Source organism: Silurus aristotelis (genome assembly GCF_946808225.1).
Source record: "Silurus aristotelis genome assembly, chromosome: 8".
Lineage (NCBI taxonomy): Eukaryota > Metazoa > Chordata > Actinopteri > Siluriformes > Siluridae > Silurus > Silurus aristotelis.
Window position 1 is genome coordinate 26,160,958 of NC_139581.1, and position 23,305 is coordinate 26,184,262.

The following is a 23,305-nucleotide window of genomic DNA, read 5'->3' on the forward strand; positions in this document are numbered from 1 at the left end:
GTACACAATTTCAACAATCTATTTACACTATTCTAAATGAAACATTACCTCAATAAAAGGAACCTAGTACTCATGAATACCACAATCTATCAACACCAGTGTTAGTAATCAAATTCAGTGATAATATTATGAATAATATTCAGTGGAAGACTTACAACATACTTAGAATCGACCTTTCACTTAAAATTGGAAAAATAAACGAAAATTAAACAAACGAAAATAAACGCAAAGAGCAACGATCGCAAAGATCAAAATAAACGAAAATTAAACAAACGAAAATAATAAACGCAAACGCAAAGATCGACATTACTCCCACCCTCTAATGTCCGTGCTGAATCACAACATTGATGAACTAGAAGTGGGCGAAAAACCCTGTTGACAGTCAAGTGCCAGGGAAAATTCCCACTCTGCCCGCCAGTGGCGCGACAGTGGAATCATCACCAAGGTCATCCTCAGTCGTGATTGTACATGCAGCGTAAATATGAGACGTGAAATAAAACGAAAATGAAAAATGAAACAATATAGTCCGCATAAACGTGGTAGAGCTATGGAACAGGTGACAACCGCTTAATTCAATGTGGTAAGGGAGCGGTTATACGGTGACCAGTCTGTATCGCGAACCACACAGCGTAGTACCATTTTAAGCGGGAACGTCTACCCTGCATTGAGATGGCACGCATGCGGCATCTGCGAACCAGGATAGGGCGACAGTGCCAGTCCCGATGTTTTGCTGGTTCCGTTGTCCACAGAACATAGCCCCCTAAGGTAATGGTGTAGTATGTCACAGTAGTGCGTTGCATGACGAAGGTCGTGAGCAGGAAACTATGGGTGTTTCGAGCTCTTGTTGAGAAGGAAAGAGCTCCAAATGATTCAGCCAGGGAGATAGCACGACGCATAGTGAATACACGGGTGACCAGCTGGAGTCCACCAGGAAGATCATAGACAGAGTTCTGAACGGAGTCTAACCACATTCCCTCCGGAGAAAACGTTAGCATGGCGCATAATGGCGGTCACTGGTCTACGCTGGTCCTCATCTGTTTCCCAAACAAATTCATCCCTTTGTGGAGGAAAACCGAACCAATCACGGGGTCCATCATAGCACCGGTCTCCCAAAGGACAGTCGTCACAGCCCTGGCACCACAAGCAATGTGTCTGACGGTCAAAGGCGAGGGCATCACACGCTTCACAGGGACCCCTGAATGTGTCGAATGCGAAGCGATATCCCTCATAACACGTGTCAGTGAATGCACACACACCAGGAAACAGCCGCAGATTCGGCTGTAGCCACCTGGGTTCACCAGCGGCCATGTTCCTGCACACAACATGAAGAACTCACAACAACAACATGGTTCATACAACAGAATTAAGACAGCAAGCATCCGAAGCAGTTTTTCTAAAAGTGGGAAATATAGAAGTAAGGCTCAGTGGGCATGTCATTATTATCGAAATCAGTAATCAAACACAGATAGATAGATGGTTAGTTAGATATATATATATATATATATATATATATATATATATATATATATATATATATATATATATATATATATATATATATATATATATACACATAGTAAAAAGGATATGTCTGGGGAAAGTTATTTGTGTCCTTCGCTCAGGGCAAAAAGCCTTGCATTCATGTCCACATAGACATCATGGTCCATGGCAGCATAGATGTGATCTACAGGAAATTCCTGCTCTGTGACAGCAGACATTGGAAACTGTACATATTGTCCGAACAGTGAGTGCACAGTCTTGCTGATAAGAGCACGGAGACAGGGAATTCCACAGCAAACAAAACATGCCACGGCTGCAAAAATAATGGCAAGTGTAGTTCCAATACGCACCAGTCCCGCCAACCAGCTTGAAGAAAAAAGCCAACTTAGCCAGCAGGACAGAGCAGATTCCTTCGCATTATTGGAGACCATCTCATCACGAGCTTTCACCATACGGTCCAATAGAGCGTGTAGCGGACCTGCAGAGCCAGTGTGGAGAGGAATAACCGCGCAACAGTCCTCCCCAGTAAGATGGCATACACCTTGGTCTGGGCCAAGCATTTTGTCAATCGCGAACCTATTCTGCACAGCCATTAATGTAGTGGCATGAAGTTGTTCTGATATCAGTTTCAAGGCTTCAATTGTGTGATTGATAAAACGTTGTTGGTTGTACCAAATATAATTTATCCAGGCCATATTGCGATCTATCTGGATCCAAGGCATTGACAATGTTTCTCTCTTGGATCCAGATAGATCGCAATATGGCCTGGATAAATTAATTTTGGTACAACCAACAACGTTTTATCAATCACACAAGTGAAGAAACCTGCTTTGGATCCATCAGACATCAACAACTACAGACATCAACAACTACAGGTATCACTTCTCTTCTTTCTTTCTAAATCTGCTCTGCCTAAACTAGCTTTAATAGTGTTGGTAAAGCATTACCACGGGATGTCACACATGAGCATAGCTAAAGTCACACAGGCTATGAACTCATCATACTGTATTGCTGATGTAGCTAAAACAACCAAGCTAGTGTTAGATTCATGTTTGACTTGTGCCAAAACTAACATACATTGACCTGTACGACATGATGCACTTACTTTTCCTGAGCAACCTTTCCAACACCTACAGATAGATTTCACACATTTGCCACCAGAAGGAAATTTGAGAAACCTGTTGGTTATAGTTGACAGATTCAGTAAGCGGCCAGAAGCATTTGCATGCATGACAGAGAACGCTAAACCAGTTGTAAAAATATTAACAAAAGAGATCATCTCTAGGTTTGATATTCCTCGTGTGATTGAAAGTGATAACGGCACACCTTTTGCTTCTAAAGTAACACAACATTTGGCTAAAAGCTTAGCAATTGATTGCCATTTTAATATTCCCTATCACCCACAGTCAGCTGGAGTGGTAGAGTGAACGAACAGAACCATTAAGGAACGTGCTACTAAAGCCTGCATTGAAACAGGCCGAAATTGGACTGTTGTTCTCCCGGCAGTACTCACAGAAATGAGAATGACCCCATCTTCAACTACTAAACTGTCACTTTTTGAAATTCTAATGGGTCGTCCTTTCCCGACCCCATGGGCCAGGTGACTCACTGGCATTTCTTCCTTAGGTAACCTGGAATTGATGGTGGACGACTACATTTCTGCCCTCGTTAAAAAAAATGTAATTCTATTAGTGCTGATGTCTCACTAACTCTTCCTCTGCCCACATAAAACCCATCACACCCTTTTGTGCTTAATTAGCATGTCCTGATACAAAGTCTGAAGCCTACCAAGGTCGGTGAGCCGACGTATCGGTGTCCAGCGCCTGTTCTAGCTGTAACCAGGCTTGGAGTTCTGACTGATTATCAGCCACAGTGGATACATGCAAGCAGGATCAAAACAGCACCCCCTTAATCTGTGCATTAATCGGTCTGTTGACCTAAGAAGCCTGCCTAAGTGAGTATTCATGGCTGAAATGTTTGAGAGCCTACGGAAAGATCCTTTCTATATAGTAATAACGGGGCCAACTCATTTGAAGTTAGTGAAGATCTGACTCACTTGACTGTTTTGTTTAGCTTACCCTGATACCCTGACCCTCTAGGTCTAAATTCTATAAAAATATGTGCATAGTTGTAACTACACTCCGAATTTTAAATTTTAAACCGCAGGGTATTTTTTGTCTGGTGTGTCGGAACTCAGAGCCCGTCTCTGAGGTGACACATCGAGGGTGGATTCTTTTGTTCAGAAGATTCCCAATAATGCTCAGCCAACTCTAGAAAAACTTAAATATAATAGACACAAACTGCCAATGAAGGATCCTCAGTCTCAGATGAGTAAAAGCAAACTTCTTTATTCCATACACGTTCCAATGAGCTCAATAGAAGATGGGTACCTCACATCAAAATGAACAGCACATCAAAAATGATAGAGCACGCCAAAGTGAGAAAGTACAAGTACTGTCTGTTTTACGCTTGTATTTATACCCTGTAGCCACCGTATCCTTCTATTTTTTTCTAATTTCTTCACCTTGAGTAATTCCCCTTATTTTCCGATCTTGCCCTCTTTTTTTCAATTCCCCTTATCTTTGACCTTGGTGCTCATTCCTCCAAACAACACCATATTTGGAGTTCCTGTTTTTCCCAATTCCCCTTATATTTGGCCTTTTTCTGATTTTATATAAAAAAAAATGAGTGAGCCCTTATTTTTTCTGGATCCAACCATACGCTGTTTTCAGTCCTCCAAGTGTGAACACCATTTTTGCGGCCTATTTTGTCTTCCTGCACCTGCAATGGGTAAGTGTTATGCTTTACTCTTTTTATAATGCTGTTTGCTATTCTACTTTTATGGAATTGAGTTATCTCAGTGTATTAGATTGTCTGTATACATGTGCTTGATTATATTCTTTTATTTAATAGCTGCAAGTGCCCAGATTATATTTTAATTGTGCATTCTGAACTGATTGATACATAGTATATAGAATCTTCTCTTGAATGTGTGTTATCCTTTGCCTGCGCCTAGCAGTCACCGTGATTTTACCCTGTCTAACATCTTATCTCCGTTGGTCTCTTTTGCTCAGCTCGGCCACGCAAACGTTCTGGAATATCTCCAATGGGTCTTCTTCGCAGACAATACCGCCAGTTGCAGCTCTCCTCACTTGCTGCTGAGCTTGCTCATTTTCTTGAACAACTCTCTGGCCTAACTGTTCCAGCGAATCCCTATCTGCCTCCTCGCAAAGTGCAGAGCACTGCTACGCGCGACATGGGCACACAGACCGCTCCTGATCTCTCTGCTACCCGCTATCGAGCTTATGATGACAACTGCAGTGAAGGCTCCTGTCCCCCACCGTTTTCTCACTATCCTTCACACTGGTCTCCCACTGATTATTCCCCTACATCTCCTGCGCCAAACCAACGTGCTCCTGTGCCTTCACCCGGCCTTGGGCCAAGCTACTCCTTCATGTCTCCTGCAGCTGCAGCAGCCCACCCGCCTTGCTATCCCAATAAAAATGCTTAAACTCCCTCAAGGTCGTTTTCTGTCCTTCTTTATCTATTCCACACACTTATAACATTCAGTCAGACTCTATCCTACTCACACATGTAAATACCTTATTATTACTATTTTATACTTGGTGTAAATAAAGGCTTGATTAACATATAGTTAAATAGGTGTTATCAAAACTACTTCTATTGTATCTAATAACTTCTATTGTATCTAATAAGTTCTATATTTGATTTAGGTTACTTTTGTTGGATTAATGTTAGTTTGATTATAACACACGCTAGATAAGGTTGATTAAAATTATTTCTCGACATTACTCCCCCCTCTGAGACTTTATAGTCTCACATTCCGCTTACTTCAGTGATAACCTGTTACCAATCATACATATCATGTAATGCAATAGTAAAACCAAAGTAAAAAGTCTTTGTGTTCTTTGGCACATGTTGTTTTCTTCTGACCCAGATACTTTACGTACCGCAGGGGGTCTTGTTGGAGCCCTGGAAGAGGTTACTAGCACTTTACCAGGTACTCGTGTGTTTATATCCACGTGAATGTGTTGGTCCAAGGAAAAAAATGATCAAAAGTAAAATGATCACAAGTACACAATTTCAACAATCTATTTACACTATTCTAAATGAAACATTACCTCAATAAAAGGAACCTAGTACTCATGAATACCACAATCTATCAACACCAGTGTTAGTAATCAAATTCAGTGATAATATTATGAATAATATTCAGTGGAAGACTTACAACATACTTAGAATCGACCTTTCACTTAAAATTGGAAAAATAAACGAAAATTAAACAAACGAAAATAAACGCAAAGAGCAACGATCGCAAAGATCAAAATAAACGAAAATTAAACAAACGAAAATAATAAACGCAAACGCAAAGATCGACATTACTCCCACCCTCTAATGTCCGTGCTGAATCACAACATTGATGAACTAGAAGTGGGCGAAAAACCCTGTTGACAGTCAAGTGCCAGGGAAAATTCCCACTCTGCCCGCCAGTGGCGCGACAGTGGAATCATCACCAAGGTCATCCTCAGTCGTGATTGTACATGCAGCGTAAATATGAGACGTGAAATAAAACGAAAATGAAAAATGAAACAATATAGTCCGCATAAACGTGGTAGAGCTATGGAACAGGTGACAACCGCTTAATTCAATGTGGTAAGGGAGCGGTTATACGGTGACCAGTCTGTATCGCGAACCACACAGCGTAGTACCATTTTAAGCGGGAACGTCTACCCTGCATTGAGATGGCACGCATGCGGCATCTGCGAACCAGGATAGGGCGACAGTGCCAGTCCCGATGTTTTGCTGGTTCCGTTGTCCACAGAACATAGCCCCCTAAGGTAATGGTGTAGTATGTCACAGTAGTGCGTTGCATGACGAAGGTCGTGAGCAGGAAACTATGGGTGTTTCGAGCTCTTGTTGAGAAGGAAAGAGCTCCAAATGATTCAGCCAGGGAGATAGCACGACGCATAGTGAATACACGGGTGACCAGCTGGAGTCCACCAGGAAGATCATAGACAGAGTTCTGAACGGAGTCTAACCACATTCCCTCCGGAGAAAACGTTAGCATGGCGCATAATGGCGGTCACTGGTCTACGCTGGTCCTCATCTGTTTCCCAAACAAATTCATCCCTTTGTGGAGGAAAACCGAACCAATCACGGGGTCCATCATAGCACCGGTCTCATAAAGGACAGTCGTCACAGCTCTGGCACCACAAGCAATGTGTCTGACGGTCAAAGGCGAGGGCATCACACGCTTCACAGGGACCCCTGAATGTGTCGAATGCGAAGCGATATCCCTCATAACACATGTCAGTGAATGCACACACACCAGGAAACAGCCGCAGATTCGGCTGTAGCCACCTGGGTTCACCAGCAGCCATGTTCCTGCACACAAGATGAAGAACTCACAACAACAACATGGTTCATACAACAGAATTAAGACAGCAAGCATCCGAAGCAGTTTTTCTAAAAGTGGGAAATATAGAAGTAAGGCTCAGTGGGCATGTTATTATTATCGAAATCAGTAATCAAACACAGATAGATAGATGGTTAGTTATATATATATATATATATATATATATATATATATATATATATATATATATATATATATATATATATATATATATATATACATAGTAAAAAGGATATGTCTGGGGAAAGTTATTTGTGTCCTTCGCTCAGGGCAAAAAGCCTTGCATTCATGTCCACATAGACATCATGGTCCATGGCAGCATAGATGTGATCTACAGGAAATTCCTGCTCTGTGACAGCAGACATTGGAAACTGTACATATTGTCCGAACAGTGAGTGCACAGTCTTGCTGATAAGAGCACGGAGACAGGGAATTCCACAGCAAACAAAACATGCCACGGCTGCAAGAATAATGGCAAGTGTAGTTCCAATACGCACCAGTCCCGCCAACCAGCTTGAAGAACAAAGCCAACTTAGCCAGCTGGACATACGGTCCAATAGAGCGTGTAGCGGACCTGCAGAGCCAGTGTGGAGAGAAATAACCGCGCAACAGTCCTCCCCAATAAGATGGCATACACCTTGGTCTGGGCCAAGCATTTTGTCAATCGCGAACCTATTCTGCACAGCCATTAATGTAGTGGCATGAAGTTGTTCTGATATCAGTTTCAAGGCTTCAATTGTGTGATTGATAAAACATTGTTGGTTGTACCAAATATAATTTATCCAGGCCATATTGCGATCTATCTGGATCCAAGGCATTGACAATGTTTCTCTCTTGGATCCAGATAGATCGCAATATGGCCTGGATAAATTAATTTTGGTACAACCAACAACGTTTTATCAATCACACAATTGAAGAAACCTGCTCTGGATCCATCAGACATCAACAACTACAGACATCAACAACTACAGGTATCACTTCTCTCCTTTCTTTCTAAATCTCTGGAACGCACGGTTTTTAACCAACTGTCTGTCTATCTCTCACAGAACAACCTCCATGACAATAACCAGTCTGGGTTCAAAGCAGCACATTCCACAGAGACAGCCCTTTTGACTGTTTCTGAGAAACTGCATGCTGCTTGGTCAGCCAAGCTGTCATCTGTATTTATCTTCCTGGACCTTTCAGCAGCATTTGACACATTCAACCACAAGAGACTTTTGTCAACCCTCAAGAGCCTCGGTAGCCGCGGAACAGCATGGGAATGGTTTGCTTCCTACCTGGAAGAGGTATCCACCTGGGAGAGGATCCACATCTGCCCCAAGCAGACTCACCACTGGTGTCCCACAAAGCTTGGTACTTGGTCCCCTCCTTTTCTCCCTCTATACCCACTCCATTGGTGAAGTCACATGGATTTTCTTATCACTGCTATGCAGATGGCACTCAACTAATCTTTTCTTTCCCTCCATCAGATACCACAGCTTCCGCTCGGATCTCGGCATGCTTGACAGACATATCTTCATGGATGAGTCCTCACCAACTAAAACTCAACCCCGGCAAAATCAGAACTGCTGGTCATCCCAGGCGATTCAGCTCCAGGTCAAGATCTCCAAATAACACTTCATGACTCTCTGCTCTCCCCTTCAGCCACTGCTCGTAACCTTGGAGTAACTATGGACAATGAACTGTCCTTCTTCCCACATGTTGCTAATGTGTCTCATTCTTGTAGATTTCTTCTCTACAACATCCGAAGGATTCGACCATTTCTGTCCACACAGGCTGCTCAGGTGCTTGTTCAGTCTCTTGTGATTGCAAGACTCGACTACTGCAACTCTCTGCTGGCAGGTCTTCCCCTAAACGCTATCCGTCCACTGCAAAAGTCCAAAACGCAGCTGCACGGCTTGTGTTCAATCATCCCAAGATCTCCCACACCACCCCACTGCTGCGCTCCCTTCACTGGCTTCCAGTAGCTGCACGTCAAGTCAAGAGTCAAGAGGCTTTTATTGTCATTTTTACTATACACAGTGGTACACAGTACACAGTAAAAACGAAACAACATTCCTCCGGAACCCTGGTGCTACACTAAACAACAAAACAACAACAGCATAGAGCTACAACACAAACATAAAGTGCATCGAGTGCAACCTGGTGCAAACAGTGCAAACAAAAAACAGTACAGACAGACGGTGCAGACAGAGACAACACAAGACAAAAGACAAAAAACCAAGTATAGCGCCGACTAGTAAACCTGCTGTATACTTGATTATACAGTACTGTGTAAGGAGAAATGTAAAAACTATACCCAGGAGAGAATACAAACAGAACAGAACAATGTAGTGCAAAAAAACAGCAGCAAGGAGGTGCATCATGTAAACATTATACTGAATACAAAGGGTGCAAAGACAGCATGCAAACATTCTACTGTAATACAAGGTGCGAGTATAAATAATAATAAATAGATAAGTGCTGGTGGAGTGGATCGAGATGAGTGATGATTGTGTTTAGTCCAGGTTGTACAGTTCAGTAACACACATTTGAGTGAGTGTGTGTGTGTGTGTGTGAGTGAGTGAGTGAGTGAGTGAGTGAGTGAGTGAGTGAGTGAGTGAGTGTGTGCGAGTTCTGTTTCAGTTCTGTGTATTAAGAAGCCTGATGGCTTGTGGAAAGGAACTGTTGCACAGTCTTGTTGTTGCGGGCCGAATGCTTCGGAACCGTTTTCCGGATGGTAGGAGTGTGAAAAGTGTGTGTGACGGGTGTGTGTGATCGTCCACAATGCTGTGTGCTTTGCGGATGCAGCGTGTAGTGTAAATGTCCATGATAGAGGAGAGAGAGATTCCGATGATCTTCTCAGCTGTCCTCACTATCCTCTGTAGGGTCTTGCGTCAGGTAGTCTGTAGAACATGGTCAGGATGGGGGGAGGAAGGTGGGCTTTCCACAGCCTTCTCAGGAAGTAGAGACGCTGCTGGGCTTTCTTGGTGATGGAGCTGGTGTTAAGTGACCAGGTGAGGTTGTCTGCCAGATGAACACCAAGGAATTTGGTGCTCTTGACGATCTCCACAGAGGATCCATCAATAATCAGTGGAGATTGGTTGCTCTGTGCTCGCCTGAAGTCCACAACCATCTCTTTTGTTTTGTCCACGTTCAGAGACAGGTTGTTTGCTCCACACCTGGCAGTTAACCGTTGCACCTCTTCTCTATATGCTGACTCGTCGTTCCTGCTGATTAGACCCACCACGGTCGTGTCATCAGCGAACTTGATGATATGATTTGAGCTGTGCATTGGTGCACAGTCGTGAGTCAGCCGAGAAAACAGCAGTGGGCTGAGCACACAGCCCTGAGGGGCTCCAGTGCTCAGTGTGGTGGTGCTGGAGATGCTGTTCCCGATCCGGACTGACTGAGGTCTCCCAGTCAGGAAGTATCCAGTTGCAGAGAGCGGTGTTCAGGCCCAGAAGGTTCAACTTCTCGATCAGGTGCTGAGGAATGTTTGTGTTGAATGCTGAGCTGAATCAGATTCAAAACACTGATGGTTGCCTACAAGGCCAAAAATGGACTAAGGCCATCTTACCTCAGTGACCTCATCACATCTCGCACTGCACCACGCTGTCTGAGATCCTCCAGCACTGCTCGACTGGTACCACCTTCTCTCAGAATGAGATGTAAGTACACTTCAAGGCTCTTCTCTGTTCTGGCACCAAGGTGGTGGAATGAACATCCCCTAGATGTCCGTACAGCAGAGTCCCTGACTATCTTCAAGCAACGACTAAAGACCTACCTCTTCCTGAAACACTTAAATTAGCACTTTCCAAGTTTGTAGAATTCCAGGGTTATATTTATTTAATATAAATATAACCCTGGAATTCTACAAACTTGGAAAGTGCAAATTTTTGTAATCAGGCAAGATTTGATTTAGAAAAAGTTCAGGACAGGAAACTCATTCGTAAAGATGCAGTCAGAGAAAATTGGAATATTTTGTACGAATACAATTTTTAAAAAAATAGCACAAACTAAGATGAATACTGGAAAAATCAATTAAATTAATGCAAAGCTAAGAATACAGTATTTCAAATCTATTTTACTAAGGGAGAATTCTCAGTTTTTCTCAGTCGCTTTGTAGTTTTTCTCAGATCAGAAATAAAATTCTCAAAACTACTTGTTCAAACTCCACATCATTTAGTCATTTGTGCTCATCATAAGAACATTTCTTGTTGCTTTTATTAAATTGCGAATGCTTTTGTACATCATTTAATCGATTGTGTACAAGTGTCTGCTTTTTCCTACATTATCAGTTGTTTATATGTTGCTCAAAATGTATTATACAATTTTCACCTAAATGGTCTTAACCCCCAAAACATTTACGCACCAGTTGTTTGCATAAGCCATTTAATGCAAAATGGTTAAACCAGTTGTCAAAATTTGTCAAGCTCTTTTTCTTCACAGTTCTATTAAACTTTTTTGGTAAATATGTCTTGAATTGATGAATTGTGCAGATGAACCTTGAATGTCACTAATGAAGGGGCGTGTTCACTTTCAGATTAAATACTAACCAACTAGTTCTCTAAAATAGGTCAAGGCTGAATCTTGTGAACTTTTACTGTAATTTGCGAGTGTTATATAAAAAGAGCAAAACACAGATTTACAATTGTTGAAAATGGATAACCAACTAGGAAATGAACATGGTCAAGAGCCAAGAATAAGAATGCATGCTGGAAGGGTGAGGAGGCAAAATAGAGGAAGAGAAAGAAGAGGCCAGAGACATAGACACATTTCAGATGAAATTAGAGCCACTATTGTGGACCATGTTGTCAATCATGGCCTCACAATGGTATTGCAAGGGATGCAAGTTTACATCAAGAAATACTAAATTAAAGCATTGTCATATTGAAAAAATGACTAAACATTTTGACTATCTTGTTCGTAAAAAACGATAAAAAGGACTTGTTATTTTGATGGCAATGATACGTTCATTGACACAAACATTTACTTTTGAGAGAAGTACTAAGGATTTTGAGCAAAAAACAGGCTTTTGCAAGAAATCCAATGTATTGCGCTGTTTGTTCACATTGTTTTGAGAATGCACTTACTGATTTGCAAATCTTAAGGATGATTTGAGAAATGCTACAAAGCGACTAAGAAAAACTGTAAGAATAGACTACCTTCCGGATAGTCTTGCTTTTAAGAAAGCTCACTCCTGGAAGGTCTTCTAGGACCAGGTTATATTGACTGGAATAAAGTGATTTGCTCCTTCTCATCTCATGACTGGAAGATTCTTCATTTGGTCTTGTTGTTTAATATTTGGCATTTTTAGACTTATTGGTAACTGATTAGTAATTGCCCGAAACTCATTCGAACGTAGAGCCACTTAATTGATGTGTCCGCTTAGGCACAGGGTCTGAGTTCCGACAGTATACCTGATAATACTGCTTATAGACATATTGAACAAGCACTGAGTAACAATTGTCTTCTGATGTCTTGGAGAAGATTAAATTACTGCCGACAAAGTTTTTTGAGAAGATTAAGGATTTATTCACGCGTGCAGAACACTACTTTGTTTTAGGATTGATTCTTGTATGGATTGTTGGAATTGTACTTTGTATGTTGCCATGTTTGATGACGATGGTAAGACAGGCCATAAAGGCCTCGGTTGGAGTAATAATCATCAAGGATTATATGCATGTAGGGACGGAATGAAATGAAATCTGATGTTTTTGTTTTGTCTTTATCTTTTCATTTTCAGTTTATATCACCGATCCTGTTCCCAGGAAAAAACATCCTATTTTATTGGTGTCTGATGCTAAATCATAAATGATTTAACGTGGCCATTGTTAGTGTTAAGATGTTTCTCATTTACATTCAAATTTGCAGACACCCTTATCCAGAGCGACTTACAAAAGTGCTTTGAGTCTCTAGCAATGAATTAAGCTACACTGGTACGCAAGATTACAAACTTAACACTCACACATTTTTCACACTGGTTCACACACCTTCCTTTGTCTGTTCAGTGTCTAAAGAATATTTACGATGTTAGTACGTAAGGTATACAGGGAGTCATTGTCTGGGCTCATCCATCTCCGGCTAGTATGTCTTCTTATCCAAACAGGAACCAGCTTTAGGTCAGGCTTTCTTCCCAATGTGTATAGATATATATACTAGTCTATTGCATGCAATAAACCGAAAAAGATTGCTTCATTCGGTGTGCTGTGACTCTTCCCTGATATCAGAAAAGGCACAAGCTTTGTAATTCGTATAGAAAACCTCTCCAAGAATTAGGTTTGGGCATGATAAAAATATAACAAAAGTGCAATTGTTCATCGCGAAAATTGTTATGACAAACAAAGGTTTTAAACAAATATGACTTTCTTTTATAAAAAAAAAAAAAGATTGTTTTTATCAAAATATTAAATTTCATACTCATAACCATAATTTCATAAAAAACTAACTTTTTCATAAAAATATGTTATTGTGAAAATATGGATTTTTATTGCATAATTTCATTATAAACCATTGAAAAGTGCAATACGTAAACAAAAAACTTTCACATGACAAACCATGGTTTGACACAATTATGACGTTTACCATAAATATGCAATTAATTAAAATTAAATTACTATAAATTTTCATATACAGAAGCATATTTTCATGGATAACCATTGAAAAAAGCGCAATAAGTGAACGAAAAAGGTTTCATGTTAACCATGTTTGGCAAAAATATAACCATTTGAATATGAATATGAAAAAATGTGGTAAAATATGATTTTTTTTAATATACAAAGGAATAGTTTTATGAAAAAAAATTTAAAAAGTGAAATAATTTAATAAAATACCGCTATATGACCAAGTTTGTAAAGTTTAGTTTGAATAAAATGACTTCATATTCATTAGCATCATTTAACTAAAATCCAAAAATTCTACGCAAAACGTGATATGACAAACAATGGTTTAAAAATAATGACTTTTTTAAAATAAAAGTTTTGTGTTTTTGATAAAATGTTTTTATTAAAATATATAATTTCCTATTCATAATTTTCTTTAAAAAAAAACGTTAACCTTTAACCATAAAATATGAGTAATTGTGAAAATATAAATCATATGATATCGGAAAATCTCTAAAATAAGTTCAATAAGTGAATGAAAAAAAGTGAAAATGCAAATCATGTTTTGACAAAAATATGACTGTAATAAAAAAAATTGATAGGTATTGTGAAAATATGAATTTCCATATTTATAAGCATCATTTAATAGAAAATTAAATCATCATAAACATGTACAATAATCGTGGGCAACGATTGCCCACGATAATATTACATGTTTATGATGAGAAATTATAAAACAAAACATTTTTCTGGCCAAAATATGACATTTTTACTATAAATATTATAGTTATTTAAAAAAAATGAATTTTCATTTTCATAATTTTAACTTTCATAAAAAATGCAAAAAATGAATGAAAATGTGTTAGAAAGTCAAAAATAATCAAAAACGAAACATCAGCACATATTTGGCAAAGCCTTCAACCTGCTGTCAAAAATGAGTTTTTTCAACAGCTGAAACTCCGATTCCGCAAGTCTCAGGCTTCTAGGACGAAGAGAAAGCGGTTTTTCGAAACAAGCGTAGTTGCACAAACAGCATACACTTGCCCACGATAATTTACATGTTTGTGATGAGATATGATATAACAAAACATTTATCTGGCCAAAATATGATTTTTTTACTATAAATATTATAGTTATTTGAAAAATATAAAGTTTAAATTTTCATAATCATATTGTCAAAAAACTGTTAAAAACTGCAAAAAGTGAATGAAAATGGATTAGAAAGTCATAATTAATCAAAATCGAAACAACAGCACATATTTGGCAAAGCCTTTTACCTGCTGTCAAAAATGAGTTTCTTAGCAGCTGAAACTCCGATTCCGCAAGTCTCAGGCTTCTAGGACGAAGAGAAAGCGGTTTTTTGAACCAAGCGTATTTGCACAAACAGCATACACTTGATGAGCTGGTTACATGTTTATGATGAGATATGATATAACAAAACATTTTCTGACTAAAATATGAAATTTTTCACAAATATATTATAGTTATTTGAAAAATATGAATTTTTATATTCATAATTATAACTTCAATAAAACTGCAAAAAGTGAATGAAAATGGGTTTAGAAACTTATATTAAATCAAAATCGAAACAACAGCACATATTTGGCAAAGCATTCAACCTGCAGTCAAAAATGAGTTTCTTAGCAGCTGAAACTCCGATTCCGCAAGTCTCAGGTTTCTAGGACGAAGAGAAAGCGGTTTTTTGAACCAAGCGTATTTGCACAAACAGCATGCACTTGCCCACGATAATTTTACATGTTTATGATGAGATATGATAAGACAAAACATTTTTCTGGCCAAAATATGACATTTTTACTATAAATATTATAGTTATTTGAAAAATATGAATTTTCATATTCATAATAATATTTTCATAAAAACTGCAAAAAGTGAATGAAAATGGGTTAGAAACTCATAATTTATCAAAATTGAAACAACAGCACATATTTGGCAAAGCCTTCAACCTGCTGTCAAAAATGAGTTTCTTAGCAGCTGAAACTCCGCAAGTCTCAGGTTTCTAGGACGAAGAGAAAGCGGTTTTTTAACCAAGTGTACTTGCACAAACAGCATGCACTTGCCCACGATAATTTTACATGTTTGTGATGAGATATGATATAACAAAACATTTTTCTGTCCAAAATATGACATTTTTACTATAAATATTATAGTTATTTGCAAAATATGAATTTTCATATTCATAATAATATTTTCATAAATACTGCAAAAAGTGAATGAAAATGGGTTAGAAACTCATAGTTTATCAAAATTGAAACAACAGCACATATTTGGCAAAGCCTTCAACCTGCAGTCAAAAATGAGTTTCTTAGCAGCTGAAACTCCGATTCCGCAAAACTCAGGCTTCTAGGACGAAGAGAAAGCGGTTTTTTGAACCAAGCGTACTTGCACAAACAGCATGCACTTGCCCACGATAATTTTACATGTTTGTGATGAGATATGATATAACAAAACATTTTTCTGTCCAAAATATGACATTTTTACTATAAATATTATAGTTATTTGCAAAATATGAATTTTCATATTCATAATAATATTTTCATAAATACTGCAAAAAGTGAATGAAAATGGGTTAGAAACTCATAATTTATCAAAATTGAAACAACAGCACATATTTGGCAAAGCCTTCAACCTGCAGTCAAAAATGAGTTTCTTAGCAGCTGAAACTCCGATTCCGCAAGTCTCAGGCTTCTAGGACGAAGAGAAAGCGGTTTTTTGAACCAAGCGTACTTGCACAAACAGCATGCACTTGCCCACGATAATTTTACATGTTTGTGATGAGATATGATATAACAAAACATTTTTCTGACCAAAATATGTCATTTTGCACAAAAATATTATAGATATTTAAAAAAATATGAATGTTTTATATTTATAATTATAATTTCAATTAAACTGTTGAAAACTGCAAAAAGTGAATGAAAATGGTTTAGAAAGTCATAATTAATCAAAATCGAAACAACAGCACATTTTTGGCAAAGCCTTCAACCTGCTGTCAAAAATGAGTTTCTTAGCAGCTGAAACTCCGATTCCGCAAGTCTCAAGCTTCTAGGACGAAGAGAAAGCGGTTTTTTGAACCAAGCGTACTTGCACAAACAGCATGCACTTGCCCACGATAATTTTACATGTTTGTGATGAGATATGATATAACAAAACATTTTTCTGACCAAAATATGTCATTTTGCACAAAAATATTATAGTTATTTAAAAAAATATGAATGTTTTATATTTATAATTATAATTTCAATTAAACTGTTGAAAACTGCAAAAAGTGAATGAAAATGGTTTAGAAAGTCATAATTAATCAAAATCGAAACAACAGCACATTTTTGGCAAAGCCTTCAACCTGCTGTCAAAAATGAGTTTCTTAGCAGCTGAAACTCCGATTCCGCAAGTCTCAAGCTTCTAGGACGAAGAGAAAGCGGTTTTTTGAACCAAGCGTATTTGCACAAACAGCATGCACTTGCCCACGATAATTTTACATGTTTATGATGAGATATGATAAAACAAAACATTTTTCTGGCCAAAATATGACATTTTTACTATAAATATTATAGTTATTTAAAAAAAATGAATTTTCATTTTCATAATTTTAACTTTCATAAAAAATGCAAAAAATGAATGAAAATGTGTTAGAAAGTCAAAAATAATCAAAAACGAAACATCAGCACATATTTGGCAAAGCCTTCAACCTGCTGTCAAAAATGAGTTTCTCAGCAGCTGAAACTCCGATTCCGCAAGTCTCAGGCTTCATTTTTACTATAAATATTATAGTTATTTGAAAAATATGAATTTTCATACTCATAATAATATTTTCATAAAAACTGCAAAAAGTGAATGAAAATGGTATAGAAACTCATAATTTATCAAAATTGAAACATCAGCACATATTTGGCAAAGCCTTCAACCTGCTGTCAAAAATGAGTTTTTCAGCAGCTGAAACTCCGATTCCGCAAGTCTCAGGCTTCTAGGACGAAGAGAAAGCGGTTTTTCGAAACAAGCGTATTTGCACAAACAGCATACACTTGCCCACGATAATTTTACATGTTTGTGATGAGATATGATATAACAAAACATTTTTCTGGTCAAAATATGATTTTTTTTACTATAAATATTATAGTTATTTGAAAAATATAAAGTTTAAATTTTCATAATCATATTGTCAAAAAACTGTTAAAAACTGCAAAAAGTGAATGAAAATGGATTAGAAAGTCATAATTAATCAAAATCGAAACAACAGCACATATTTGGCAAAGCCTTTTACCTGCTGTCAAAAATGAGTTTCTTAGCAGCTGAAACTCCGATTCCGCAAGTCTCAGGCTTCTAGGACGAAGAAAAAGCGGTTTGTCGAAACAAGCGTATTTTCACAAACAGCATACACTTGATGAGCTGGTTACATGTTTATGATGAGATATGATATAACAAAACATTTTCTGACTAAAATATGAAAATTTTCACAAATATATTATAGTTATTTGAAAAATATGAATTTTTATATTCATAATTATAACTTCAATAAAACTGCAAAAAGTGAATGAAAATGGGTTTAGAAACTTATATTAAATCAAAATCGAAACAACAGCACATATTTGGCAAAGCATTCAACCTGCAGTCAAAAATGAGTTTCTTAGCAGCTGAAACTCCGATTCCGCAAGTCTCAGGTTTCTAGGACGAAGAGAAAGCGGTTTTTTGAACCAAGCGTATTTGCACAAACAGCATGCACTTGCCCACGATAATTTTACATGTTTATGATGAGATATGATAAGACAAAACATTTTTCTGGCCAAAATATGACATTTTTACTATAAATATTATAGTTATTTGAAAAATATAAAGTTTTAATTTTCATAATCATATTGTCAAAAAACTGTTAAAAACTGCAAAAAGTGAAAGAAAATGGATTAGAAAGTCATAATTAATCAAAATCGATACAACAGCACATATTTGACAAAGCCTTTAACTTGCAGTCAAAAATGAGTTTCTTAGCAGCTGAAACTCCGATTCCGCAAGTCTCAGGCTTCTAGGACGAAGAGAAAGCGGTTTTTTGAACCAAGCGTATTTGCACAAACAGCATGCACTTGCCCACGATAATTTTCCATGTTTGTGATGAGATATGATATAACAAAACATTTTTCTGACCAAAATATGTCATTTTGCACAAAAATATTTTAGTTATTTAAAAAAATATGAATGTTTTATATTTATATTTATAATTTCAATAAAACTGTTGAAACTGCAAAAAGTGAATGAAAATGGTTTAGAAAGTCATAATTAATCAAAATCGAAACAACAGCACATTTTTGGCAAAGCCTTCAACCTGCTGTCAAAAATGAGTTTCTTAGCAGCTGAAACTCCGATTCCGCAAGTCTCAGGCTTCTAGGACGAAGAGAAAGCGGTTTTTTGAACCTAGTGTACTTGCACAAACAGCATGCACTTGCCCACGATAATTTTACATGTTTATGATGAGATATGATAAAACAAAACATTTTTCTGGCCAAAATATGACATTTTTACTATAAATATTATAGTTATTTAAAAAAAATGAATTTTCATTTTCATAATTTTAACTTTCATAAAAAATGCAAAAAATGAATGAAAATGTGTTAGAAAGTCAAAAATAATCAAAAACGAAACATCAGCACATATTTGGCAAAGCCTTCAACTTGCTGCCAAAAATGAGTTTCTCAGCAGCTGAAACTCCGATTCCGCAAGTTTCAGGCTTCTAGGACGAAGAGAAAGCGGTTTTTCGAAACAAGCGTATTTGCACAAACAGCATACACTTGCCCACGATAATTTTACATGTTTGTGATGAGATATGATATAACAAAACATTTTTCAGGCCAAAATATGACATTTTTACTATAAATATTATAGTTATTTAAAAAATATGAATTTTCATACTCATAATAATATTTTCATTAAAACTGCAAAAAGTGAATGAAAATGGGTTAGAAACTCATAATTTATCAAAATTGAAACAACAGCACATATTTGGCAAAGCCTTCAACCTGCAGTCAAAAATGAGTTTCTTAGCAGCTGAAACTCCGATTCCGCAAGTCTCAGGCTTCTAGGACGAAGAGAAAGCGGTTTTTTGAACCAAGCGTATTTGCACAAACAGCATGCACTTGCCCACGATAATTTTCCATGTTTGTGATGAGATATGATATAACAAAACATTTTTCTAACCAAAATATGACATTTTTACTATAAATATTATAGTTATTTGAAAAATATAAAGTTTTAATTTTCATAATCATATTGTCAAAAAACTGTTAAAAACTGCAAAAAGTGAAAGAAAATGGATTAGAAAGTCATAATTAATCAAAATCGATACAACAGCACATATTTGGCAAAGCCTTTAACTTGCAGTCAAAAATGAGTTTCTTAGCAGCTGAAACTCCGATTCCGCAAGTCTCAGGCTTCTAGGACGAAGAGAAAGCGGTTTTTTGAACCAAGCGTATTTGCACAAACAGCATGCACTTGCCCACGATAATTTTCCATGTTTGTGATGAGATATGATATAACAAAACATTTTTCTGACCAAAATATGTCATTTTGCACAAAAATATTTTAGTTATTTAAAAAAATATGAATGTTTTATATTTATAATTATAATTTCAATAAAACTGTTGAAACTGCAAAAAGTGAATGAAAATGGTTTAGAAAGTCATAATTAATCAAAATCGAAACAACAGCACATTTTTGGCAAAGCCTTCAACCTGCTGTCAAAAATGAGTTTCTTAGCAGCTGAAACTCCGATTCCGCAAGTCTCAGACTTCTAGGACGAAGAGAAAGCGGTTTTTTGAACCTAGTGTACTTGCACAAACAGCATGCACTTGCCCACGATAATTTTACATGTTTATGATGAGATATGATAAAACAAAACATTTTTCTGGCCAAAATATGACATTTTTACTATAAATATTATAGTTATTTTAAAAAAATGAATTTTCATTTTCATAATTTTAACTTTCATAAAAAATGCAAAAAATGAATGAAAATGTGTTAGAAAGTCAAAAATAATCAAAAACGAAACATCAGCACATATTTGGCAAAGCCTTCAACTTGCTGTCAAAAATGAGTTTCTCAGCAGCTGAAACTCCGATTCCGCAAGTCTCAGGCTTCTAGGACGAAGAGAAAGCGGTTTTTCGAAACAAGCGTATTTGCACAAACAGCATACACTTGCCCACGATAATTTTACATGTTTGTGATGAGATATGATATAACAAAACATTTTTCAGGCCAAAATATGACATTTTTACTATAAATATTATAGTTATTTAAAAAATATGAATTTTCATACTCATAATAATATTTTCATTAAAACTGCAAAAAGTGAATGAAAATGGGTTAGAAACTCATAATTTATCAAAATTGAAACAACAGCACATATTTGGCAAAGCCTTCAACCTGCAGTCAAAAATGAGTTTCTTAGCAGCTGAAACTCCGATTCCGCAAGTCTCAGGCTTCTAGGACGAAGAGAAAGCGGTTTTTTGAACCAAGCGTATTTGCACAAACAGCATGCACTTGCCCATGATAATTTTACATGTTTGTGATGAGATATGATATAACAAAACATTTTTCTGACCAAAATGTCATTTTGCACAAAAATATTATAGTTATTTAAAAAATTATGAATGTTTTATATTTATAATTATAATTTCAATAAAACTGTTGAAAACTGCAAAAAGTGAATGAAAATAGTTTAGAAAGTCATAATTAATCAAAATCGAAACAACAGCACATTTTTGGCAAAGCCTTCAACCTGCAGTCAAAAATGAGTTTCATAGCAGCTGAAACTTCGATTCCGCAAGTCTCAGGCTTCTAGGACGAAGAGAAAGCGGTTTTTTGAACCAAGTGTACTTGCAAGTGTACTTGCTTTTTTTTTTTATTAAAATATGACATTTTATACTCATAACCATAATTTCACTATGAAATACAGGAAGGCTATACAGTCTGCTCCAGGTCTAGGTCTTCCGAATTATGCCAAGCCTTTTCACGTGTTTTTGCACGAACGTGGTGGTAGGGCTGCGAGGATTCTAGCCCAGGAACATGGTGATAGATTTCGCCCTGTTGCGTATCTTTCCAAATCTTTAGACAACATAGCACAAAGGTTGCCCTCATGCTTGCGTTCAGTGGCTGCTGATGGTCTGATTGTCCAGGATGCTGAGAAAAGGGTGTTGTCACATCCTTTGATACTGTACACCTCACATCAGGTAACAGCTATTTTACATAACCTCTACACACAAGATATGACAGATCAACGTAGATCTGGTTATGAAATCACGCTCTTGGCAACAGAAACCGTAACCATTAAGCCTTCTTCTCAGCCGCATTCAGCTGTAGTAACGCTACTAGGCTTTATTGACTTGGATGGTTTTGACAAGGCACACGATTGCCTTAAACACATTGAACAAGAGACCTTTTGTAGGCCCGATCTTTTAGAAAAGGTCCTGGAAGAAGGGGATTGCCTATATGTAGATAGATTGCGTTCAAAACCCTTTGATGTGTATTTATGTGGATATGTGGTTGTAAGATTACCTGATGAAATAGTTGAAGCTAAACCATTACCATACACATCTGCACAAGCCACAGAGTTGGTCGCACTTACAAGAGCGTCAGTTGTCTGAAGGTAAAGTAGTGACTATATACACTGATTCTAAGTATGCTTATAATGTTGTGCATGATTTTGCCGAAACATGGACGCAAAGACACTTTAAAACTGCTGATGGAAAGCCCAAAGCACATTTTAATCTCATAGGCGACCTCTTAAATACTTAAACTTCCTGCCATAGTTAAGATTAAAGGACATTAAAGGAAACAGTAGATTTGGACACAATACATACAAATCCTGAGATCCCGATGATGACACATATCTCCAATATACGAGATATTGACCTAAAAAAATGCTTCAGAGTCAGCCTAGTATGGAGAACATAAAGTATTGGGCTTCGAAACACTGTAAATCATATTCTGCTGGTATCATTAGAAATGTAGTTGGAAAAATTGCTCTGCCTAAACTAGCTTTAATAGTGTTGGTAAAGCATTACCACGGGATGTCACACATGAGCATAGCTAAAGTCACACAGGCTATGAACTCATTATACTGTATTGCTGATGTAGCTAAAACAACCAAGCTAGTGTTAGATTCATGTTTGACTTGTGCCAAAACTAACATACATTGACCTGTACGACATGATGCACTTACTTTTCCTGAGCAACCTTTCCAACACCTACAGATAGATTTCACACATTTGCCACCAGAAGGAAATTTGAGAAACCTGTTGGTTATAGTTGACAGATTCAGTAAGCGGCCAGAAGCATTTGCATGCATGACAGAGAACGCTAAACCAGTTGTAAAAATATTAACAAAAGAGATCATCTCTAGGTTTGATATTCCTCGTGTGATTGAAAGTGATAACGGCACACCTTTTGCTTCTAAAGTAACACAACATTTGGCTAAAAGCTTAGCAATTGATTGCCATTTTAATATTCCCTATCACCCACAGTCAGCTGGAGTGGTAGAGTGAACGAACAGAACCATTAAGGAACGTGCTACTAAAGCCTGCATTGAAACAGGCCGAAATTGGACTGTTGTTCTCCCGGCAGTACTCACAGAAATGAGAATGACCCCATCTTCAACTACTAAACTGTCACTTTTTGAAATTCTAATAGGTCGTCCTTTCCCGACCCCATGGGCCAGGTGACGCACTGGCATTTCTTCCTTAGGTAACCTGGAAGTGATGGTGGACGACTACATTTCTGCCCT

The 23,305-nt window shown here is 37.4% G+C and overlaps 1 long non-coding RNA gene across 2 annotated transcripts in view; it reads right to left on the reverse strand.

Moving 5' to 3' along the window:
* LOC310730162 overlaps window positions 1–23,305 on the reverse strand; it is a 374,139-nt gene that overhangs the window by 121,802 nt on the left and 229,032 nt on the right. For both annotated transcript variants that reach the window (XR_014534742.1, XR_014534743.1), the window contains one exon: window positions 21,302–21,360. This is a non-coding gene — a long non-coding RNA (uncharacterized lncRNA). The remainder of the gene's footprint in view (window positions 1–21,301; window positions 21,361–23,305) is intronic.